This window comes from Macrotis lagotis, chromosome 1 (assembly GCF_037893015.1).
Source record: "Macrotis lagotis isolate mMagLag1 chromosome 1, bilby.v1.9.chrom.fasta, whole genome shotgun sequence".
Classification (NCBI taxonomy): domain Eukaryota; kingdom Metazoa; phylum Chordata; class Mammalia; order Peramelemorphia; family Peramelidae; genus Macrotis; species Macrotis lagotis.
In genome coordinates, this window is record NC_133658.1 from 591,532,901 (window position 1) to 591,559,460 (window position 26,560).

The following is a 26,560-nucleotide window of genomic DNA, read 5'->3' on the forward strand; positions in this document are numbered from 1 at the left end:
AAAAAGTTAAAATTAAAAAAGAAAGCAGACTGATAAGTTTCTTCTTGAGATGAGGATTGGTTTTAATTTGGCTCTTCAACTCAGAAATTCCCATGGAGACTGAAGAGGGTAAGAGTTTTGGATTTCTCAGTTCCCTATTCAAGATTTTCCTTACTCTTACTGAAATGCTGTAGGCCCTGAAATGGGAACAATATTATTAATGATAATGATGATAATCCTTTATATTTCTTGTTGTTGTTCAGTTGTTTGCAGCTGTGAGGAACTCTCTGTGACCCTATTTGGGGTTTTCTTGGCAAAGATACTGGAGTGGTTATCCATTTCCTTCCCCAGTTTATTTTTTAGATGAGGAAACTGAGGAAAGCAAGGTTAAATAACTTGTCCAGGTTCATACAACTACTAAGTATCTGAAGTCAGATTTGATGTTAGAAAGATTAGTCTCTACTTATTTTATCATCTCAAAAGTATAAGTGTAAGATGCATACTTATACTTGTATGGAACTGTTATACTATTCAAAGTACTATCTTAGCTCATTTGACTTTATTTGAAACATAATATTGTAAGATAGAAATGACAAGAATTATCAACATTGACAGATGGGAAAATATGAAACAGAGAAGCAACTTGCCCAAGGTCAGCTGGCAAATGAGAGACAGAGTTAAGGAAAATGCAGACCTTTGGAGTTCTATCTCAGTGCTCTTTGGAACCTCACAGTCTCACAAATAAACTCAACTTTGTTGTTAAAGGCTACATTTCCCCAATTTCTGCTTACTTTGGACCAAGGCTGATAAAGCATGGAATTCAAAATGACAGGATCTGGACTTAAAATCCCAGAGTCACTTCTATAATGACTTAATTATTTTGTTAGAACTCAATTTCCATATATGATATAGCAATATTCAAAAATAAGAAGAAAAGTACATTCTGACTAAGTCAACTACAAATAATTGCAGTATTATTTATTCTTTCGAATATTTCAAGTTTCATTTTCTTAGGGAAGGAAGTGAAGTTCCCCAGGGGAGGCTATCTAACCTGCTCTGGAGAACAGATTACAGGTGGGGGAAGTGTGGGATATGGGCGACTCAAGAATACCCTGGTTCAAATCTCGTCTTGGTCACTTCCTTGGTCCTTGGATCTGTTTCTTTAGAAATGAAGGGTTAGATTGGTTAGTCTCTTAGGTCCTTTCTACCATTAAATTTATACCACCCCCTCCCCAGGTAGTCAGGATTTAAACCTAGATCTTCAGATTACAAATCTAGCAATGTTTCTACTGCACAGAGCTACCTACATTTATCAGCAAAAAATTATCCTTTCAAGGGCTGGAATGAGGAGGTCTTCATTAATAAGTTGCCTTAAATTCCAGACTAAGGAATTCTCATCTCCTAAAGCTTTAGCATTTTAAATCCTACCCTTTACTAAATATTCCCTATTTCAAAAGCTCAGTCTATTTACCTCAAGTATTAGGGTCATCTTCAGTGTGTACTAAAGTGGGTCAGAATGAAAAATGTATGTATGCAAAAAGGGACTCAGACAGGGTTTCTGCCATAGTCAGCCCCCTCTTTGGTTTCCAGGATAAGCTATATCAAAATCTACAGGGAGAACTATAATTTCCAGATCAGTATCTCAAACAACCACGATGAAAACATCAGACTCATAAACCCCAGGGTGGCATCATCTTCCCCCATCCTCCAATGGGGGTATCCTCCCACTGTGGAAGCTGTTGGAACTAGCAGCATGAATTACTTCAAGTCCCTCGGATTTGTGAACCCTTGCCAAAGTTTTTCTTTCTAATTCCTGGACTCACTGCAAAATTCCAGAGTGTATCCTTCTTATCTTGTGACAGGTGCAGTGATTCTACAGACTAAATATTTCCTTTACAGATAACTGCCCATCTGGTAATATTTATGTTGACTATTAAAAATGAGCCATTAGAAAGTCATGAAAAGTGTCCTTAGATTCACTTTAATCTGAGGTTTACAAAAAGAAAACTGAACTCAGAGTTGGAAGACCTTGGTTTGAGCCTAGCTTGACAAGGGTTGTGTGATCATAGTTAAATCACTTAATCTCTTTGTTTCTTCTAATGTAAAATGGTGATAACAATAACAACATTAATAGCTGGTATTTTCCTAATGCTTTGGGGTTTACATATTTTTCACAGATAATAGAATTCAACTGGTCCCCCAAACATTTTCCCAGGTTTGGGTTACAAGGATGCTCTGGAGGCACTACACATCAAATCTCATCTTTCCCTCCCTTTTTAAAAAATCATTCTACATATTTCAGATGACTTCATCTAATAGCAAGAACAACTCTCCAAATGTACTTAAATTTGAAAGCTTTGTGATGATAAGCAAATGGTTAAGTAAACAGATAGCTTAAAGTATTTCAAATGCAATCACAGTCCCCATCACTTCCCGAAAGTACCTTCTCCCATATTTCTGACTCCCATCACTCAGGTAACTAGGATTACAGGACCCATATATCTGACTGAGTAGCTGAATTAGATAACTACTATTCTTCCTCAGAAACAGATAGGGTATCATGTGCATCAGGGACAGATAAGAAGACACAAAGAGTTGTATTCTGATAACTTTGTGGCTGGTGTCTTGACACTGTATAGTCCTTCCTTGTTTCTATAGCTACAGTGTCCACATGCAAGGAATCAAGAGCTATGTGGATAAATGGAGCACTTGGGTTTGCCATAGACATAAATGAAAATATATGTAACACCTCCAGAATTCAGCATATTTGTAAGTGTTCACAAATATAAGGAACAGTTTAAGAAGTTCCCAAAAAGGGAGGAGTACCCCAAGAAGGATGGGAGAAAATGCTAGCATATTATAACAGTTTATAAAAACTTACTGATTTATCAACCATACCAAGTGGAGGATATTCAGAGCAAGGAAAGGATATTCAGCAAGGATGCAACATGGACCTACCTGAGTGCCTTTTTCCTTTGCTTGAACTGGTCATACTGGTCAATTGATCAGAATACTAAGGGAACATTCAGATGATTTCTTGTGCCCTGGCATCTTTGTCAGTGGTCCAAGGCATTAGTCCCTGAATCAAGTAAGTTTGGAAGATGGTTTCACAACCTTTTAAGGGAAAACCAACCTAGACTTCATGAATAACTTACAAAATTACTCCTATTACAGGAATTTATTATTAATATTGCCTTTCCCCCTATCGATTAGCTAACAGGCATTCATTAACAATTTATATCCCAGCCACTGGTACATGATCCCCAAGTACTGAAGATGCAAACAAAGAATATGAAAAAATTACCTTTACTTTCAAGAAACTTTTGTCCTAATGTAGGAGACAATGTGTAAATAAACAGGTTTATACATTATAGAAACTGAATGCAATTGAAGTAATCTTAGAAGGGGAGGCTCAAATTACTTATGGAGATCAATAATGCTTCCTGCAGATGTTTATGTTTGAACTTGAAAGAAGTCATGCATGTCAGCAAGTAGAGATGAAGAGAGAGAGAGAGAGTATTTAAGGCAAAGGAGACATCCAAACCAAACAGGGGAGACTGAATGGTAGAATATACTGTTTATTGTTCAATCATTTCAGTCATAATCAATTCTTGTTCTTGGGAAAGAGAGTGGAGTGGTTTGCCATTTCCTAGAAACTGAGACAAACAGAGTTAAGTGACTTACCTAGAGGACAGATTTGAAGCCAGGTCTTCCTGACTTCAGGCCTGATGCTTTATCCATTGAGCTACCAAACTACATATTACCACTTAGCTGCCCAACCCTTGTGAGGAATGCAATTATGCTGCTAATGCTGGACTCTAAAGTATATAGAGGGAAGCACTGTTATGAGAAGAGTATAAAGGTAGGAAGATGTGAATTTGTGAATAACCTTAAAATATCAGAGGATTTTGTGCTTGGTTTTGAAGATAATGGGGAGTTCCTGGGGTTTTTTGAACAAAGGGTGAAATGGCAAAAGCTAGAAGAATCACTTTAGCAGATACACAGAGGAGGAGTTCCAAGTGGGAAGAGATTTGAGGCAAGGACAAGGCAATTATAACAATTCAGGTAAAGGGTGATAAATTAAGAAGGCAACTTTTGGGTAAAAAGAAGGGACTACATTTGAGAGATGGTATGAACACAGAAATGATAAGATTTGGCAATGAATTGGATATGTGATGTGAGTGATATGGAAGTTCAGAAGAAGAAAAGTTTTGGAGAAAAGAAGATGAGTGGCCTTTTTGAGTTCAAGATGCTTGGGTCACTTGGTTGGGCCCATTCTACTCTGTTTCTAGTATTTATGAACCCATTTACTTCTGTGTTGTTTCTTCCATTAGTATAGAAAGGTTATTGGACAGAGGGTGCTGTTTCTATCTTATTATCCCCAATATCTAAAATGTTGTTTAATAAATGATTGATTTACTGATGATTATCACTGTAATTTTCATTATGAACTTGAGTTTCCTCTCTGTTCTGACTCTGTCTTTCCTTTGGACCCTCATTTTCAAACAGATCCTTCTTCCTTTAGATCCTTCTTCCTTTGTTTCTACAACATCTTTCGTATTAGTTGCCTCTTCATTAGTCCCACTGTCACCAAACACACGCACTACCTGGATTATTGCATAGTCTCCTTCTCAGCCTTCTAACCTTCACTAGATCCCAGAATTTCAGAATTGGAAGGTGTCTCCTCATCCATTAAGTCCAATTCATACTTGAAAAAGGATCCCCACTACAACATGCTCAACATAATTTTTCTTGGAGTCCTCAAATGAAAATTCATTATCTTTAAACATGTATACATATATATATATAATTTTAAAATATTCTTTTCTTTTTAAATTAAATTCCAAATTCTCTCTCCCTCCTTCCCTTCCCACACCTACCCACTGAGAAAACAAGAACATTATATCATGATGCATATGAATGTATCATGATGAATATCAATGATATATATGAAATCATGCAAAATGTTTCCATATTAGCCATATTTTAAAATAAAGCAAAAAAAAAGAAAGCAAGAAAATTATAATTTGATTGTACTCAAAGTTCATTAGTTTTCACTCTGGAGGTAGATAGCATTTTTTCATCATGAGTTTCATCAAATTGTCTTGGATCGTTGTGTTGATCAGATTAGCTAAACTTTTCACAGTTAATCAGAATGATCTCCTGAACCCATTACCTTTCAAAGTAGCCCATTGTACTTTTGCATAACCATTATAATTAGAAAATTTTTTCCTGATACCAAGCCTTCACAATCTACTTAACCTATTCTTCACATGCTGACCACTGCCAAATTAATATTTCTTATGTATAGATTTGGTTATTATTATTATTATTATTATTCTAGAGTTATTGTGATTTCTCACTCTATGTATTTGCTACTGGTTATTGAGAATCCCCAGTCCTCCTTGGAAGTCATGCTGGTACAGTGGAGGGGTAAATAGAGAAGGAAGAAGAAAGAAAGATTTTATTTTTATCAGGAACTTAAGCCAAAGCTTCAATATGAATTGCAAAAAATCTTTTGTTTACTTCTTTCCCACTTATGCTGACTCATTTTGACTTGGCCACCTGCCAGGATAGGTGGCCTACGGATAGAGTATTAGACTTGGAATCAGAAAGAACTGTATTCAAATTCTGCCTCAGATATTTACTAACTATTTGACCCCATGCAAATGACCTGGCTTTGTTTCCTCATCTGAATATGAGAGTTGAACATGAGAACCTCCAAGGTTTTAGGTCCATAGTTTACAATCCAGATCAACCTCCCCATGAACAACCACATTCCCATGAACAAAGACAAGTGGGAAACTCAAATTTCCCTTTCAAAGAATCAAATTAGTATTTAAAAAAAAGATTAGTTTATTTGTATTTTTTTGTTTTCTTTAAAACTAAAAGAATCCATGGTGTCATCATTGTGAGTTTTCTCTACCCAGGCAAACAGTAACTCCTCTACAACTTGGTAGAATGTTTTTGAGAATTGCTGTCACCAAAATCGAATCATCCTATTGCTAACCTGGTGACGAACAGAGGAAGCCAACTTTAGAAAAAATTCCATTAATATCAGTCCATCAGTAAACACTCCCTAAGTGTCTACTGTGAAATTTTCACTATTCTAGACTTAAGAAAGATGCAATTCCTGTCCTTAAAAAGCTTGCCACCTAGTTAGGGAAATAAGACAAATATGCATGAAAAATATATAAAACAATGTAGGATAAAAGACTATATTGTGTTATTCAGACTCTTAAGTGTCAAAAAAAGTTCTGAAGGGTTTTTTTTCTATATTCATGCTGCCCTCAACCTCCTAAAGAATATGAGCTCCCTGAGGATGGGAGATATTTGTCTTTTGTCTTTGAATATCCATCACTTAGCACAGAGTTTGGAACATAGGAAGTGTTTAATAAATTATTGTTTAATTGAATAGTTCAAAAATCCTGAGTTTTATTTATGTTCTACATATGTAATTTTTTAAATATTCTTTTCTTTTTAAATTGAGTTTCAAGTTTTCTCCCTCCCGTCCAACACCTACCCACTGAGAAGACAAGTAAAATTACAGCAATTATACATAAGAAATCATGCAAAACATTTCCATATTAGTCCTATTTTTAAATAAAGGAGAAAAATAAAGAAAAGCAAGAAAATTATGCTTCAATTGTACTCAGAGTTCATCAATTCTCCCTCTTGAAGTGCATAGCATTTTTTTCATGAGGTCTTTAACACTAGCTATCTATATGACCTTAGACAGGTAATTGAACATCCTCCTGTCTCAGTTCCTTCCTCTGTATAATGGAGATGATTTTTTACATTTCCTTCTAGATACACAATTCTAATATTTTGGGTCTCAGAGCATGGGTCTAGGGGAATAGATAAGGGAGTGCATTCTAGGCAGAAAGGAGAAATTGAGGCCAAGAGAACTCTCAGGTCCCACTGAAAAACTAGTCTTATGATGAGCCTTGTTTTTTAAATGCAAAATAGCTTAGTCCTTTCCCAAGAGTGGAAACCAATTGATAAATGAAGAATTCTTTGCCATAAAGCTGGTCTAGGATCTGATTCTTTTGCTCAATACTTTTAATATGCAATGTGGGTTCCATTTGGTTTAATGATTAGTAGGCATGAAGAGGTGAGCACAACCCCTTTCCTAGGATTATAGATTTAGAATTAAAAGGAAATCTTAGAGTTCATCAATTCCACATATACCTTCATTCCAGATTAGGAAACTGAGTATGTGGCTTAGTAGAGTTCTAGCATAATTGTATTTATTCTGTGCTGGCTCTTATCTAGGTCAGATAAACCCTAGGCTTTGATAACTTTGACCTTAGAGAATGAAAATCAGAGTTCAAGTTCTACAAAGTGCCATGTTATCTTCTTTCCCCACCCCACCCCCACCCCCAAGGAAGACCTTGGAACAATCACATTTTTACTGAATGAAGAAACACAACCAGCCCCAGCTTTCAATTTTAAAATAGATAGTAGCTCCCATTTCCTCACTACTTTAATGAAGAGTTACAAAAGAGTTTCTTCACAACAATAAGTTGTCAATAGTGCACACTGACCCTTATTTCCATAGAATGTATAATGAATTCAATGTTCAATGCTAACTTAGGACTCAGAAGTCCTTGATTCAAATCTCAATTCTACTGTGAGACCTTGGATGAATTTCTTTTTTAATTTTATAGGGCAAGAATATTTTTAATAACTACAGAAGGGAAGAATAAAACAAAGAACTATAGATCAATATCTTTGATGAATATTGATTCAAAAGTTGTTTCTATTTCAACTTTTTAAAATTTAATTTAATTTTTTCAATTGTAAGGATAGTTTTGCCTTTCCAGTTGCTTTTTTTGTTATTTTATTTTATTTTTTCATTTGTAAGGATAGTTTTCAACATTCATCTTTTTGTAAACTTTTGAGTTCCACATTTTTCTACCTCCCTCCTTTCCTTTCCCATCCCCTTGACAGTGATAATCTGATATGGGGTAGTATGTACAATAATGTTTAACATATTTCCATATTAGTCATGTTGTAAAAGAAGAATCGGAACTGGGGGGGGGGGGATATGATAAAAAAGGAAAAAAAAATTGAAAGTTTTAAAAAGTGAAAATTGTATGCTTTGGTCTACCTTCAACTCCATAGCTTTTTTCTCTGGATGTGGATGGCATTTTCCATCAAAAGTCTTTTAGAATTGTCCTTGGTTACTGAACTGCTGAGAGGAGCTAAATCCATCATAGTTGCTCATCCTTGGGTGAATTTCTTAACTTCTCTGTGTTCTGATCTCTAAATTTCCTAAGTACTCTAAGTTTTCTCTCTCTTTGATGTTATGAAGGCGCATTTAGAGTTCACCTAGACCAAGCCTCTCATTTTAAACATGGGAGAAATTGAAATTCAGTGATCATTCATGGTTATCCAATTGTTAGGTATCAGAGCCTGGATTCAAACTCTGGGTCTTCTGATTCTAAGTCCGGAGTCTTTCCACTACACATTCCCTAAAGGATGTTGAGTTTGTTTTTCCTATACTGAGTTTCCCTTTACTTCTTTCCTTCCCACCCTATTACTGAGTTGCCCAGTACCCACAAGAGACCTCTCTTGGAGTGTCCCACTTGGGCATGCTTATTTTCTATTAGGATCTAGGTTCCAAAATCTCCCCTTATCTAACGCTATTTACATTTCTATAAACAAGAGGGGTAATGTGATGTAGTGAATAGACTAGATTGGAATTAGGAATACCTGAGTTTGAGTCCTGCTTCATATATTTACTAGATGTATATTCCCTTAGACTTCTCAAGCTTAATTTCCCTCTATTAACATGAAGGGGATAACTCGATGCATAAGGTCCCTTCCAATTCTAAAACTCTAACCTATGACTGACTGTTAGGAAGACAGCAACTCCTTCACAACACATTTTAGGGAATTTAATGCCTTCCAGAGACATTTGAATAAAGTATAACCTGGGAGAGGCCAATACTTTAACTCAAAGGAGTGAATTTCTAATTGTGGTATTTCAGCTATCAAGGTAGAGATATTTTGGGAGGGGCAAGGTGTTGGTTCATACAAAGAGGGCATTTATTCACTGAACTTATTTGGTGTTGCCTTAGAGTGCTCTCTAAATATTTTCTAAGAGAATCTTCCTTAGGACTCAAGACTCAGGTGACCATAGCAAGTCCACCATTGGCAGATTAGTGTATATGATGGAGAGATGTATATATCCTTGTCTTTTTCATTTCAAGTAGACTTAGAATCAAAATCTCTTCTCAAGGATTATACCAACCTCAAAGTGTCATGTAATTATAGAATTTTGACCTAGAAGGAGTGGTGTGCTGGTTAGATGTTTTATAACTAACCATACAGGAAAAAAGTAAGATCAACACATTTCTTTTTGTTTTCTTTTTTTTTTTGGTGGCAATTGGGGTTAAGTGACTTGCCCAGAGTCACAAAACTAGGTAAGTATCTGAGATCAGACTCCAGTTCTCCAAACTCCAGAACCAATGCTCTATCCACTGTGCCACTCAGCTGCCCCCAGCTCAACAAATGTCTAAGTTTAATCTGAATTATTAACATTTTCTCCGTTATTTCCTTAAATATAGACCCTCAACAAAAACAATAAACTAAGCCATGATTTGTAAGCTTCATTAATTTCTAGGGGAAAAGGCTCACAATGAAAATTTAACAGTAGGATCTTATGAGCCATATCACACTCTGAAGTGAACTTGATAGAGGCATTGCAAAGAAAGAAAAGAACTCTGTGGTCCAGAAAGTAGTGCTATTTCTCAAGTAGCATGGGGGAATGGTTGGTTGCAAACACTAAATTTGAACCACTCTTCTCAGGCACCAAGTGGAGATGGAGAGGGTATTCTGAGAGCTGTTTTTGTTTGGTCCTTGCTGCACCTTCTTACTCAATATCTCCTTGAAAAAGGCAATTGATGTTAATTAGCTAATTGATGTTGGAGAGATTTTAACAGATCAAATGATATTGGAGAAAACATATAGCATGGGAGCTAATAAGGACCAGAATTAGGTCTGATTTGCCCACAAGAATCTTGAGGGAATTAGTAGCCCAGTCTAGGGACTCAACTTGCTAATGTATGTTGGATTTGAGATAGTGAACCATGTCTTGTGCTAGATTCGTATTGCTATTTATATCAGTATGGTTATTACCCTGACTGACCAGAAGTTTCTAGTCCCAAAGAATTTGAGAATATGATTTATCTATTGATCTAGTCACAATGGATTTTGCAAAGGTCTCATCTCTGTTCTTCTGAAGTAGCTGCAGAGGGTTTCTGATCATTCCTCATCTCAGAGGAAAGAGTTGCAATCTGAAAGATTGTGGAGGTTAAGGACTCTAAGTACAGAAAAGGGGGAGGTAATAGAAATATCTAGTCATGTCTCCAATGCTACATTTCCAGGAAAATAGTTCCAAATCATAAGGGTAGTTTTGAAGGCCTTGAAACTGAAGCCATATCTAAGAATCTAACAAGATTTTTCTAGTTCATTATGGATTTAAGGGCATCTCACCTTCCAAAAAGCCAAGACCCTTGACTCCTGATAATCTGGGAGACATAAAACATTTAATGAACCAGGTCATTGGCAAGGGAGGGAGAAAAAGCAAAGACCTTGCGCTGCCAATGTGTCAACCAATCAAATAATGAGAATTTACAGAGAAACTGTTTTCCATGGTAGTCATCCACCATGGGTTCTATAAGAGCAGACAACTCCTATTTTAGAGTATAAAGTCTAGTTGAAGGACATAAGTTATGTGAGCAATACAAGGAACCATGATTTCAGATTGTACATTTCATAACACACATATTCAGAGGAAGGAGAGAGTGTATAGGTTATAATACTATGGTGTTTCTTGCATTGAACTTGGAAGGGTGGATAGGATTTAGCTCAGTTTTAATAAAGCCCTGGATGATTGCACCTGGATATAAGTAGATTGGGCATTAGTACAACCTTGTGGTTTATCACCTTGGGATATAAATCATCAAATTCACAAATTGCAAGATATAAACAATTTTTTTCAAGTCCTTACAAGGCAATATCTTGATGCCCTGATAAGATGTGGAAATGGCCACCTCATCTGGAAGGCAACTTTCTTTCTTCTACCATCCAGAGACCACCTCTTTCATGGAGCAAAGGTCAGTATACATTACTACGTGGCAAAGGGATTTCTTAATTCAGTCAAAAGATCTTCTGGTGAATCAAAACAAGATTAAGCCACGTCAAACTTGGGCTGATAGCTGCACTCAGATTAGGCTACTAATTAACTTACCCTTACACCAGGTTCATTCATAGTGAACCAAGTCAAGGGAGGAACTAGATGAGAGAAGAAGAAATAAATGCTGTCTGTGTCTGTGCAGTTCTGGTCAATGTAGCACAAGAGGGCCATAATGGATTTGGGGAAGGTTCAGGAGAAGGTCACTTAAATGATCAATGGAACCATACATGATGTAACAGAGAACCACAAAGCAATTTAAGTTCAAATGCAAGATAATGGAAGATAAAGAGCATGCTTTGTGCCAAAGGCACTGTAGTATAAGAATAATCAGAAGGAGTGAGGTTAATTAGGGAAGGATTCTTGGTGGAGTTTTATTTTAGCATACTGGTGAGAGAAAAGGGGAAGGCATTCTAGAGAAGTAAATTTATACATGAGCAGAGTAGCCAATGGGGATTTGAGAGACAGAAGCAAAGTTCCCTCCATTTCCCTATCAAAAATTTTTGCATTAGAACTTTGTCCTTTAGGCACTACTGGACAAAGTGATTGCCCTCTTCAAAATTCTCTCTTAAATTGAAAATATTATAGGAAAAGAAATATTAATTATTAGTATCTTACTGTATGAATTAATTTATCATTTCCTCCTTTCATCATCTCCCTTGTAAGTCAGACCCAGAAGGAAGGAGGGTTTTGATGATGAGTATTGTGGGAGACAATTTTTAAAATAGTAAGCATAGCCTAGAAAAGTTCAGAAAGGAGAAGAGGGAGTACTTAGGAGATAAGGTAAGAAGGGAACTGAGGCAAAGAAAGGGAAAGTGACAGGAAGCAAAAAGGAAATTTTACCTATTTCATGACTTTTCTTTGGGAAATTTTTAGTTACAAACTTTAACTTCATAGAAAAGTTCTCAACCCCTCCTTTCTTCACTGATCACTATCCCTCATTCAGGTGTTGTGCTAAAACCAACAGGAGCCTGCCAACAATTTTCAGGGTAAGTATTAACATATCAGTAATCTACAAATGTTATAAATTAGCTATTTCTTTATTTTGTGGATTGTCTAGATATAAGAAAGTGTAGAGAAAATGTAAATAATGCAGATTATGCTTAAAAATGTGTTGAGTCATTTTTTTTCAAGAGTTAGCTGTTAAATATTTACCATCTTAACACTGAGTCTCATTCCAAATATCCTGATGTTTTCCATTCAGTGGCAATGAGAAAGTTCAATTCATGATTGATGGAATCTTTGAAAGGTTCAGGATGAACTTAAATTTTAAAAAAATTGATTTGGGTCAGCTGGGTGGTACAGTAGATAGAGCACAAGTTCTAGAGTCAGGAGGAAATGAATTCAAATCCAGTCTCAGACTCTTAATAATTACCTAGCTGTGTGACCTTCACTTAACCACATTGCATTGCAAAAAAATAAAAAACTTTGATTTAATTTTTCAGTTATATATAAAATGTTAACTTTTTTATTATAAAATCCAAATTTTCTCCTCCCTCTCTGCAAACCCTTTTTAATTTAATATAATCAAAATTATCCACTTTATATCCCATGATAATCTATCTCTTGCTTGGCCATATATCCTTCCCTTATATATAGATCTGACAGGCAAAATATTCTATGCTCCCCTAATTGACTTATGGTAATACTATGGTAGATGAAAGATAAAATAATTGTGGAAATAATGTTAGAACTTCTGAGCAAATTGATTTAATAAACAATGAGCATCAATTGCATAACAAATTGGGACCAAACCTCCTTTGTCAGTGGACCACAAATAAAAAGAAAAATATATTCTTATGCATTAAAAACAATTAATCAAATGAAACCAATTAATTAAAATAAAATAATTATGTGGGATACAAAATTAGGTAATATGATTTCTACTTAAAGGAAAATTAGGGGCATTTCAAGTTGGGAGGCAGAGAGTGAATAAATGCAGTTCCCTGAAATTAGAGAAAGAAGTGTTTCACTCTTCCCATGTGACTATTGAATCAAAGGAAGATGGAAACAATAACTGGTATGAGGTCAGTTTTCAGATTAAGACATATGGGTTGAGATATGTTTGTGTATATAGATAAATGTATATATTAGTGAGAAATACATGAGTGTGTGTATATATATATGTGTGTATATATGTATACATATGTGTGTGTGTGTGTGTGTGTGAAAACTCTTTGCATCAGTCTTTAGATCTGACTAGGTATATGATCAGCATAACCTAAGGATCTCTAAGCAGCAGATGGAGGTAATCTTCAAACAATGCAAAAAAGTTTTCTCACAGTTCTCATAATTGAATGAAGTTTACTTTTAAGACTGAAATTAGATTAGAATCATAATTGAATAGAAAGGAATTGAGCTAGATTTAGAGTAAAGTCACAAAACAGAGTCAGTGTAGTTCACTCAATTTCCATAAATTTCTCAATTCTCCCTTTGGGTTCATGGGGGCCAACTTCTCCTAAGCATCTCTTAACAATAAACCAAGTTTATAAAGCTTTTTAATATATTCATTATTAGAATTACATGTCAGGTTAGATCAAACTACTAAGAAGTCACACAATAAACTAATTTTGAGGTTTACATGTCACTACTAAGGTAACCAAGAAAACTTGGTAAACATAAACACTTTGAAATAAAGGGCAAAAAGATGATCATCAATATTATATAACATAAATCACCTTGTATCTCAGTAATCCATTCCCAATGTCTATTTAATCATCACATCTTGTCTTGTGTTATCCCATGTTATCATCTGGTCTTTGGAAATATCTTCTCTTGGACATTCTGGAAAAAACCTCATTCTCAGGATAGCTCTGAAGGATATCCTGCTTTTCTGATTCCAAATCACTTGTAGATATTCCTAGATAATTCTAATAAAAGTTGCCAGTAATAAAACTTAGTACAATTTAATATAATATCTTAAATTTGGTTTTCTAAATCTGAACCTTCAGAGAATTTCAATTTTGTATACCATTTGCTGTTTTTATCTCACAATTATGCATCTAAAATAAAATCATATGCCTTTTCTGAAAACTGGCCCTGCCTGGTCAATCAGTTTTTGTTTCCATGTTCCTTTGATTGAGGACAGTCACATGGGGGGGAGTGAAACATTTCTTTTTTCTAATTTCAGGGAATTGTATTTATTTGCTGTCTCCTCTCAATTTAGAAAATCCCTAATCTCTCCTCCAATTAGAAATTAGATTACCTATTTTTGTATCCTGATTACTTTCTTTTACTTAATTGGTTTTATTTTATTGTTTTTAATTCTTAAAAATCTTCTCATGTATTTGGGATCTTGTGTCAAAGCTGAGCAGGTTTGGTCTTGATTTGTCATGCAATTGGCATTCAATGTTTAATGAACTGATAAACTTGGAAATTCTAACCTTTCTATCCTCAGTTATATCTTCTTTCAATGGTCACATCACCCTTTATGTCTAAATAGGTACCCATTTTGAGTTAAATGTAGCATAAGTTTGATATATATTGGTTGAGTCATTTTTCAGTTATGTCTGTCTCTTTGTGACTCCATCCATTTGGGGTTTTCTTGGCAAAGACACTAGAGCGGTTTGCCGTTTCCTTCTCCATTTCTAGTTTCTGTCAAACTGCTTTCCAGTTTTGCCAACTTTTTTTTGTGAGACAAGTGAGTTCTTGTCTCCAAAGCATGAATTTTGCATTTATCAAGCATTATTTTATAATAGTCATTATTACTCTATACTGAATCTATTGCACTGATCTACCAATTCTATTTTTTTGCCAATTAGATGGTGCACTAGGCAGAACACAGGAGGACCTGAGTTCAAGTTCAACTTCAGATATTTACTAGCTGATTGACCTTGGACAAGTCACTTAACACTGATTGCCTCACATCCAAGATTATCTCCAATCATCCTGATCCATATCTGGTCACAGGACCCAGATAGCTCCAGAGCAGAAAGGGAGGCTGGTGACTTGGCACAGCTCCACCTCACACAAATCCAATTCATGTGCATGCCAGGGTATCACATCCCTGATGCCATGATTCTCTTCAAGAATGAAGAACAAAAAACAATATTTTTATAAGGTCTGATACATAATTTGATACATGAACAATCTACAGAGACTATGAAAAGTTTAGAATTCCACTGGGTGATAGATCTTGCCTTGCAGATCAAAAAATGATGTATCAGTTAGAAACGGATATCAGTGGGGGGAAATTCTTGATTCAGGTGAAGCATGGGGTATCTCCTCTAAGTAGTCATAAGATGGTCATCTGCTTACGTTAGACAAAAAAAGAATGATCCAAAGGTACAAAAATAAGTTGGAGGACTTTCCATGTAATTGAGTCACTTCCACCATGCTGGGCTTGGTTACCATGACAAAGAAAAACAAAGGTGAAGGGTCTCTAGATAGTTTCCTATGATTAAGCAAGTAAGTTTATAATCTGTAGCTCACAGTTCTGGTGTCTAATATGCAGAATTTATAATCATTACACCTATTGAATCATATCAGATTAATTAGTAGTTTTTGGAATAGAGTAGGGGTCCAAATGAATTATTTCTTTCAAAGACAAGAAAAAGAAATCAAAAGAATTAGAATATGCTATGAAGAAACAAAACTATCACTCTTTCCAGTTGGATGGCTTGGCCTATTGTTGACCAATTCAATAAAGCCAGAGTGATTTGAAGCCTGTAAACCCCAAGATATTTAGTCAGATTTTAGTGATAAAAATTTACATTCCTTTGGGTAGAACATGTAAGGGTGTAATATCCAGTATGAACTTAGCTCTGTCATTCTAAAATTTGATTTATATTGTTATTTTAAAGTTGTTTGCAGGGGAACTTGGGAGAGTTCAGGTGACTTCCTACCTCTACTTTGATAATTTGTCTTTGCCCTAATGATGAACTTAAGTTACATTAAATTAAATATTCAAAGACTTAGAGGGAGTTCACATTGTTAGTAATTCACATTCATGAAAAGATTGTAAAATTGCCCTGGATAGCCTTTGCAATCCTTTCCCATTCTAATTTATAGTACCATAATACTACTATAACCTTTTGCATCCCCCATCCCAATGTCTAGTATTTTATATGTTAGAATATATCTTCAGCTCTTCTCAAAATCCTTGTCTCATTTTCCTATTCAGTATTTTCTCAGGAAATATTAGAATTTGGATAATTTTGCCCCCATCCAGAATTTCCTTTGGGAACAACCAAGAAAAATAATTTGTTTTTCACTGAAATCTCCATGGAGATGATATTGAACCTAATGAATTATGGCCCAGCTCTCATGTGGATTTCCTTTTGTCTTTTCATTAATCTTCTTATAGCTGTTGGAGCAAAATCAACAACCAACAACCTCCCAAATTGTATGTATATTCAACATAGTCCAAACCCAAATCTAGCTGTAATGAAATGGAATTGAAGTAAACGATGATTTTGTCATAAGAAATAATAAATGTGAAATGTACAAAGAAGTATGAGATTTATATGAATCAAAATAGAATGAAAACATCAGATGAGAACAATGCATAACATATGCATGTACTTACTACAGTTGTATATATATATTATATATATATATATATATATATAAATAATCAGCATAATCATTATCATCACCACAAGAAAAACAGAAAAATAAATTGAGATCAGTTGGAAAGGGAAAGAGAAATAAATAGGAGAATTTTATAATTACTGAGTTATAGCTTTTGGTTTTTTTGCAAGGCAATGAGGTTAAGTGACTTACCCAAGGCCACACAACTAGATAATTATTAAGTGTCTGAGGTTACATTTGAACTCAGGTACTCATGACTCTAGGGACGGTGCCCTATCCACTGCACCACCTAGCCACCCTATTGTGTTATAGTTAACATGCACTTTAAAAAATAAATTGTGCTTTAACTTCCATTGAAAAGTAATATATGAGTACCTGGGTTCAAATCTGGTCTCAGACACTTAATAATTACCTAGCTGTGTGGCCTTGGGCAAGCCACTTAACCCCATTTGCCTTGCAAAACCCTAAAAAAAAAGTAATATATGATTAAGGACAAAGAAAAGTAAGAAAATTGAGTAAAAGAAAGAATAATGTAGTAAATGAGAGTCCATGTTTTAATTCCTATATTAATTGTCAAACTACAACAAAAGGTATATATATTTTGACTTTAATGCAGCAGTCACCAAATTGTTCTGCTTGTTTCAATGATAACTTTTGAACTCTTATTTTGTGCTTTTTTACATGATTTTGTTGTTGTTGCCTTTAATTATATTGTTGCACTCAATGTACAAGTTCTTTTGTATCCATTTTCTTTATTCTGTGTCACTTCAAACATCTTCCCAAATTTCTCTGAGTTTTCCCAATCTACTCTTTTTTTTATTTTTATTTTTATTCTTTAGGTTTTTGTAAGGTAAATGGGGTTAAGTGGCCTGCCCAAGGCCACACAGCTAGATAATTATTAAGTGTCTGAGGTCAGATTTGAACTCAGGTACTCCTGACTCCAGGACAGGTGCTCTATCCACTGCGCCACCTAGCTGCCCTTCCCAATCTACTCTTTCTATTAAACTTTATTGTTATTATAAACTTAAAAACTTCAATAAACATGAATGTTGTTAAATACAAAGAATAAAAAAGAGGATTTCATATGAAACTATGAACTTCTTTTACATTAGTTTTTTTAATTGCATATTAAATGCAACAAAAAAGTAACAAAATTGCACTTTTTTTGTTATCCCTTCTCACTTTCCTTCTGTTCTCCTTGGTTGAATAATAATTATGGCAGGTAACATTTAAATAGTACTTTGAGACTTGCAAAGTTTTTTATAACTAATACTTGATTTAATCTTTACTCCAACCCTCCGATATAGGTGTTATTGTTTTCGTCATTTTATAGATGAGGAAACTGAGGCAGACATAAATTAAATGTCAATATATATATATATATATATATATATATAATTATATAATTAGTGTCTTGGGTCAAATTTGAACTCAAGTTTTCTAGACTCTAGATTCAGCACTCTATTCAGAACATCACCTATATACTTATATATTTTAAAAATATTTAATTAAACATTTCTTTGATAATTGTCTTTTTTCTTTTAAATCATATCTATCACAACCCATAATCTCTTCTCTCTCTCACCAAATAGAATCCTTTATTTGAAACAGATTAATATAGTTGAGTAGGTAATTTCAGCACCCTGGCTACAGAAAATTTGTCTTAAAAATAACTGATTACATGAAATTGAAAAGGTTTTGCACAGAAAACATTAGTGCATTTGGAATAAGAAGAAAAGTGATCAAACTGGAAAAGGATTTTTGTTTCAAATTTCTCTAATAAGAGTTTGGTATCCAATATATATATAAACAACTAATAACTATCCACATATATAATATAAATATTCATGTTAATATAGATAGAATAGCATAGATTAATGTTCAAAGTTATGAACAAATATTTTGCTAAAGAAGAGTTGCAAAGTATCAAGAATTCTCCAAATTACTACTAATAATAGAAATATAGATTTAAACTACTCTAAAAAATTGTCAAAAGTGACCAAAAATGGTAGTATTTTATGTCAGAGGAGTTTCATAATGAAAAGTACACTAACACGTTGAGGGTGGAATTCTGAAATTCTACAAATCATTTTGGAAAGTAATTTGAAATAATATAAATAATATGACTAAGATGTCCATAAACTTTGAATCAGAGATTTCATTATTGGTTTATAACCCAAGGAAGCCATCAATAATAAGAAAGTCACCATATACATCAAAATATATATAGTAGTATTTTTTTGTGATAGTAAAGATTCAGGAACCATGGCCGATCAACTGGGAATGACTAAATAAATTATGGCACATGAAGATAATGGGATATTACTTAAGCAATTATCTATGTGATACAAATAGAAAAATATAGAAAGATATGTTCTGGGGTGGCTAGGTGGTGCAGTGGTGCAGTGGATAAAGCACTGGCCCTGGAGTCAGGAGTACCTGGGTTCAAATCTGGTCTCAGACACTTAATAATTACCTAGTTGTGTGGTCTTGGGCAACCACTTAACCGTTTGCCTTGCAAAAACCTAAAAAAAGAAAAAAAGATATGTGCAAACCAATGCAGAGTAAAGTAAGCAGAACCAAGAAACTAATATTATATAATTGCTATAATAACATAAATGGAAAGAACATTTATATACTACATGAATAAAAATGAATAATCTAATAAAATTATAAAGATCAAGCATAACTTGAATGAAGAGATATGAGAAGGCAGTTCCAACCCACAACTTCACAGATATGGGAGACCCACAAGTATTAAACATTACATATGTGTTTGAACTTTTTCAATGTACTATCAATTAAACTGATTTTCTTCCTTTAAAATATACTGTTTGTCATATGAGATAAGTCTCTGGAAGAGGTTGAGGAAAGGATACTGGAAATAGCTGTGATAATACAAGAAACAGAAAACATCAATAAAAACTTAAAAAGAAAGTGTATGTTTTATTCTATACCTCTAATCCCTCACTTCTCTGTCAAGTTGGAGTCATGATTACTCACTTAATTGATCAGAATCCTAAAGTCTTTCAATATTGGTTAGATGACTGTGATCATTTTATAAATTGTCCTTCTGGATTTACTCACTTTTCTCTGCAGCAGTTAATACTAAACATCTCAAACTTCTCTGAAACACTAATTTTAAAATTTCTTAAATTACATTAATGTGCCATTCCATTAACCTAATATATAGTAATTTGTTGTCATTTTTTAATTGATAGGCAACCACTTGGTTTCCAACATCTTTCTATAACAAAAAGTATTACCATAAATTGTTTTGGGGCATTTTGGTACTGCATTCCTCATGAATTTTGTTAGTGATATTGCAATATCAAACACATACACTGAATAGCTTAGTGGTTTGGGGCAGGGGGAGGGAGGATCATTCTAAATAGCTTCAACAATGGTTGAACTAATTCACTGCTCCAACCAAAAGTGCATTACTATGTCTGTCTTTTCACAGCCCCTGCAGCAATTATCTTTTTCCTTTTATCTTTGCCAATTTGATGGGTATATGAGGAAAGTCAGATATTTTCATTTGCATTTCTCTTTTTACTAGTGATGGCTTACATTTCTTCAGTTGGAACTGGATTATTTATTGGAGAATAGCTCATTTCTTTATATTTTATATCAATTTCTTGATATCTTGGTTACCAGATCTTTATAAGAAATTTATTGCAAAGAATTTTTTGAATCAACTCTTCTATTTCAAAATATATTGATTTTGTGTGTCAAAGATATTTTCATTTTATTTCATCATAATTCACTTAATTTCCTATGATCATCCATATTTTTGTTTAGTTGAGATTTTTTTCTCCTTGCCATGATTTTCTTATTTATAATATTTTTTTATCCATTTGGAACTTATTTTGGTGTACTATATGAAACGTTTATCTAATTTAAATTTTTATTAGATAACTTTTTTGTTTTCTCAGTAGTTTTATAAAATTTCTTGTTCCAGAATTTAGTACCCTTGGATTTATTAAACAACCATATGATGCGTAATTATTTCTTGTTAACATAATTTCTTTTCCTATTTTTTGTAACTAATGCAAATCACTTTGATTATTACAGTTTAATATATAGTTTCATATATAGTACCAGCAGATACCTTTCACATTTACTAAGATTAACATTTGCTCCATTATTTGTCTTGATTTCTTTAAAGACTGATTTTGTAGCTTTGTTAATATTACTACTATATATGTCTTTGTTGATAGACTCCCAGACATCTTATGTATTTTGTATAGATTCTTTATTTTAGTCTCTTCGTACTGGATTTTTGTTAATAATTAACAGAAAGAGTGAAGATTTTTGAAACTTATTGAATTTTTGAAATTTATATTCTACTACTTCTATTGTTTCAATTAAATTTTAAATTGAAGTTCTATTGTTCTCTAAGTAAATCATCATATCATATGAAATAAATGAAAATTTAGGGGGCTTTGTATATTTTTTATTTTCTTAATTTCTTTGTCTTATTGTAATAATTGACATTTTGTATAGCTATATGTCAAGTCAACAAGCATTAGGTATAGCTATGGATCAGACACTGAGTTAAGATTTGGATAAAAACAATAATATTGAAAATGGACATGCTTTTTAACTCCTGATCTTATTGGAAAGATCTCTTGTGTTTCCACATTATAAATAATGTTAGTGCTTTTAATAGTTTTAAATTGACACTATCTATTAAGTCCATTTATTAAGAAAAGTTCATTTATTCCTGTGCCTTCAGGGTTTTAGCATAAATGAGTGTTACATTTTTTGTCAAAAAAACTTTTCTCTATCTACTGATACTATGATGTATTTAATTGTTTTGTTATTAATATGAACATATATATTAATAACATATTATTACTAATATTCTATTGTTTTGCTATTTATATTTATAGATTTCCTAATATTGTATTAATTCTGCATTCCTAATCTAAGTACAATCCAGTAATAGTATATAACTGTTTTAATATATGATTTCATATGGGATTATGATATTCAAAAGAGTCCTTTGAATCAAACAAGAAAGCATATAAGGCACTTTCTCAAAGCATTATACACATTTTGCTATTATTTTTAGTATTAGAGATAGGAACTAGATTTGAGATTTCTTTGGTATAGTGAACTCCTGGGAGAGGGTTCTGCCAATGTAGACTGGAACCCTCTTTGCAATTTATAGATTTTAGATTGTTGCTTAGGTTAGAGACATGTTGTCAGTAAGGTAATACCTACTTTGAGATCAGCCCTCTATCCACTATACAATATTGCTTTCCAATTTTTAACATTATTATATTGTCATTTCATTGTTTTTACATATCATGTTTCATTTAACTGTGACTTAATCATTGAACAACTATTTCCAGATGTTTCTCTATTACAAATAATGCTATTAGAAAAGAAATAATAAACTGGAGAAAATGTTTGAGGCAAGTTTCTCTACAAAGGTTTAAATACAAAATATATAAGGAATTGATTCAAATTGAAAAGAACAAGTCATTCCCTAATAAGTATATGAACAGCTAGTTTTCAAAGGAAGAAATCTAATCTATCAACAACCAGATATTTAAAACACTCCAAATCACTAATAAGTAGAGAAATGCAAATTCAATCAATTTTGATCCTCTACCAAACTCATCAAATTGACAAAGATGACAAAAAAAAGAAAGTGACAGATGTTGAAAGGTCTGTGGGAAAACAGCACTAAAGCAATGTTGGTGGAGCATTGAGTTGGTCCAACAATTCTGGAAAACAATTTGGAATTGTACTTTCCAAAGTCACTAAACTGTACATATTTCTTACAATAGCTATACTGTTACATAATTACCATTACAGGTCTATTCTCCAAAGAGTTCAAAGAACATACTGGGGATATTTGGTCCAATATTGGCTAGTATAGATCTATTTAGTTTGGGAAGGAGTCTAGGCTTATAATACCAGTCAGACCAGGCAGTTGATGGCAAAACAGAAAAGAAATATCCATAAAAAAACATTTTTCACTCTATTCCCCCAACCATAAAACTCATTACCTCTCACTTGAACTTGTGATAATCTCTATATCTAGATTGTCTTCTGTCCACACCATCCTGCAACCTACTGTTAGATTAATTTTTTTAAATTATAATTCTGGGGGGCGGCTAGGTGGCGCAGTGGATAAAGCACTGGCCCTGGAGTCAGGAGTACCTGGGTTGAAATCCAGTCTCAGACACTTGATAATTACCTAGCTATGTGGCCTTGGGCAAACCACTTAACCCCATTTGCCTTGCAAAAACATTAAAAAAAATTATAATTCTTATTATCATATTCCCTTATTTATAAACTTTCAATCTCTTCCCACCACCAGTGAATAAAATCTAAATTTCTTAGCCTGACATTTAACATCTCTAAAACCTAGCTCCAACCTATTTGTTCTATCTTATCCCCCACTAAATCTACACCTGTTCATAAACTCTGTGCTCCAGCCAAACTGAACAACTTATTGAATTTTAAATGTACCTAGTGCTTCCCTGTGTGCCATTATCCATCTGTCAATTCTTCTTAAAATAACCTCCCAACCATCTCCACCAATCAAAAATGCTAGCTATCCTTTAAGGATCCTCTCAAATATCACTTTCTCTATGAAATTACCTCAGATGAAATCAATTGGAAGTTTTGTCTCTGAACTCCCATGATCTTTTTACCATTCTGATGGCAATGATCACATACTGCTTATATATTGGTATTCATAACTCTCTAATCTCTATTATTAGATCAAAGACTTTCAGAGCAAGGACTAGTCCTCTACACTTTTTCATTTCCCATAGTATCTAGTGCAGTGGAAGACAATAGAAGTTCAATAAACATTTGTTGGTCAAATATATGGATAGATGGGCTACTAGATAAATGAATTAATATAATTAGGTAATAATTACCTCTGCCCAAAGTCAATGCAAATCTACTTAATCCAAAAATTGTAGTTCAGTCACATCAGCTTGTAAATAATTCATGGAATAGAACAGTTGTTCCCTTATCTTGTTCCCCTAATATGTATTTAAAAAATACAACTCAGGTTTTCTTATATTAGAGTCAATCAGTCACGATATTTTGGAATCACACTGCTACTAAGCTTCATTGCAGGGGTAATTAAATATGGGCTTATGCCACTAACCAGTACATCCTCTACCAAGAGACCTTTACCAAGGTGAAAGCCATATATCAAATAGTAGAATTTTTAACTGGAAAACTATGACAAAGTAAATAATGTGGCAAATCAAATAACAGAACCATTCTTGGTTTGGTGGTACAGCGCATAGAATTCTGGGCCTGGAAACACCATGATGAGTTCAAATTCAGTTTCAGACACTTAATAACTATACGCCTCTGGTCCAGTCACTTCCCTCTGTAGCACCTACCTCCAAGAGTTATTATGTAAATTAAATGAGATAACAATTATTAACTGCGTAATACAAAGTAGGCCCTTAAAAAATACTTGCTTCCCCTGGAAGGATTTGCATGAACTGATACTGAGTAAGATGAGCAGAACCAGAAGAACATTGTACACCCTAAAAGCAACATGGGAATGATGATCAATCTTAATGGACTTACTCAATTCATCAGTGCAACAACCAGGGACTGGAGAATACCATCTGTATCCAAAGAAAGAATTGTGAATTTTAAACAAAGACCAAAGACTATTACCTTTAATTTTTAAAAAAAAGTTATTATGTAATTTTACTATCTCATATTTTATTTTTTTCCTTAAGGATATGATTTCACTCTCAACACATTCAATTTTGATCAATGTATAGCATGGAAACAATGTAAAGACTATCAGACTGCCTTCTGTGGGGGTGGGGGGTAGTGAGATTGGGGGGGAAATTGTAAAATTCAAAAAAATTTTAAATTTAAAAATTAAAAAATAAAAAGATAATACTTGCTTAATTATTTTTCCCCTTCCTTCCCCATATAGAAATGGAGAGGGTCTCATAGAATTGTACATCAGTGGGGGTGGGGGAACAATTGTCTAGAAAAGTTCATATTCCAAGACATGGAATTGATATAATTTCAGTGCTTTTTTTGCCTTACACCTCAATTGAAAAACTTCTTCACCTCAAATCTGCATAATTCTACTTCCCACAACTGTTTGCCTCAAGTCTACTTTCTCTACAACCTCTAAGACTGGTAAACTCAATCCTGTTGCTTCTAGCAGAAATTGCTCTCTAATACTTCTCTCTGACTTTGACATTGCACTTTTGGCTTAACTGTCTTCCAGTGAGATTCTGACAACTTCTGCTACTTCATGAGGGAAGCATTACTACTTTTTTAAAGAGCAAGACATCTAAGACCACATAATTTAGACTATTTAATACATTTATGATTTTTCCATTAAATAGCTCCCCTCCTTTTGTCCAAGAGACACATAAGAGGATTTGATAGGCTTGAGAGAGACTTCTTTGTTTTGTCTCTCTCAACTGACATTCCCCATATTGTAGTCTTGATTGAGTTAGGGCAAGTGAATTTTTTTTCAACAGAATTTCCACCTCACAGTGAAGACCAGGGTTGGAGTTTGAGGAAGCAGAAGAGTGTCCCAAAGAGTCTGCAGCTGGGGATAAATAAATGCCTTTGCCATTTGCCTTTACCCTCAAATTCCAAGTCTCCAGAAGACAATGGGAAATTGGAAAGAAAAAAGAAAAGCTGACAACCACAAGCTGATCATTGATAAATAAAACTTTTTTCCTCTAGTCCTGGGGTTAGGGAGCTAACAATAACTGACAATTTTTGCACAACTGACAAGTAGTACTTTGGGATGAGGAGGAAGGAGAGAGAGAGAATACAGGTGTGGATTTGACTCATATGGAGTTATCGATATTTTTTAAACTGGGGGAGAGAGGGAAGAGAATATTAGACTTAATAGAACTAATGCTGCCACACTAGAAGCAGGGTGAGAAGGGGAGAAAACATTTTAAAAAAGGTTTTGTCAATGGTCTCTCAATTTCAATGCTCTCTGAATTTTTTTTCTCTGTGCCAGAATGTCAGTGCTCTGCTCTCCCTGATCCAGGTTTACCTAGACTCTGAAAGGTACTTCTGGAGTCCCAAGATAAGAAAACAATTTCCTTAATTATACTCTTGGAAGTCAGTCTATGAAGTCCTTTCCTAACTATTGCAATTTGTTTTTGAAAACACTAAACTAGGAGCCAGGAGAACCTGAATTCTAGGTCTAACTCTGCTATCAATTCACCAAATGACCTTAAGTAACTCCCTTATTCTCTTTATGCTTTCGTTTTCTCATTTATAAAACTGGAATAATCACACTTACTTTACTTACCTCATAAAGTAGCTGAAAGGATTAAATGAAATGATGGATTCGAAAGTGTTTGAAAAAAATAGAAAGCATTATACATTCCCAAAGAATTATTATTAAACTATTATTCTAACTCTTTACATTAAAGGCATAATTATCTCTTGTCATATACTCTCAAGAGAATTCTAGATGAAAGTCCCATCTCTCTGTGAAATCCTTTGGATAAAGGATTATTGTTAACCCACAAAGAACATTTTCCAAATCCAATTACATTCATGTACATTTTAAGAAACTCAACATGAAGGTGATTCTATTGTCACTGGGATTCTATGCTAGTAAAGGAAAACTGCAAACATACACAAATAAACAGGTGCCATTGTGAGATAGACTGATTCTGAGTCTCCACTATTTCTGAAGTGTTAAACTAAGCCAGAATATCTTCCCTATACCAATAACTGTAAAGACTGTGGAGGAAATTACAAAGTCCTGAGGCTCCACACACATCCTGTCAGGAAAACTGATAGGATTCAGGGGATAAAGGAAGGAGGAGAGCAGACTAAAGGAGCATAAGG

The 26,560-nt window shown here is 34.0% G+C and overlaps 1 protein-coding gene across 1 annotated transcript in view; it reads right to left on the bottom strand.

The window, feature by feature from the left end:
* The window catches only part of RBP2 (retinol binding protein 2), a 77,525-nt gene that overhangs the window by 50,126 nt on the left and 839 nt on the right, over positions 1 to 26,560 (bottom strand). The gene's annotated exons all lie outside the window — the stretch shown is intronic.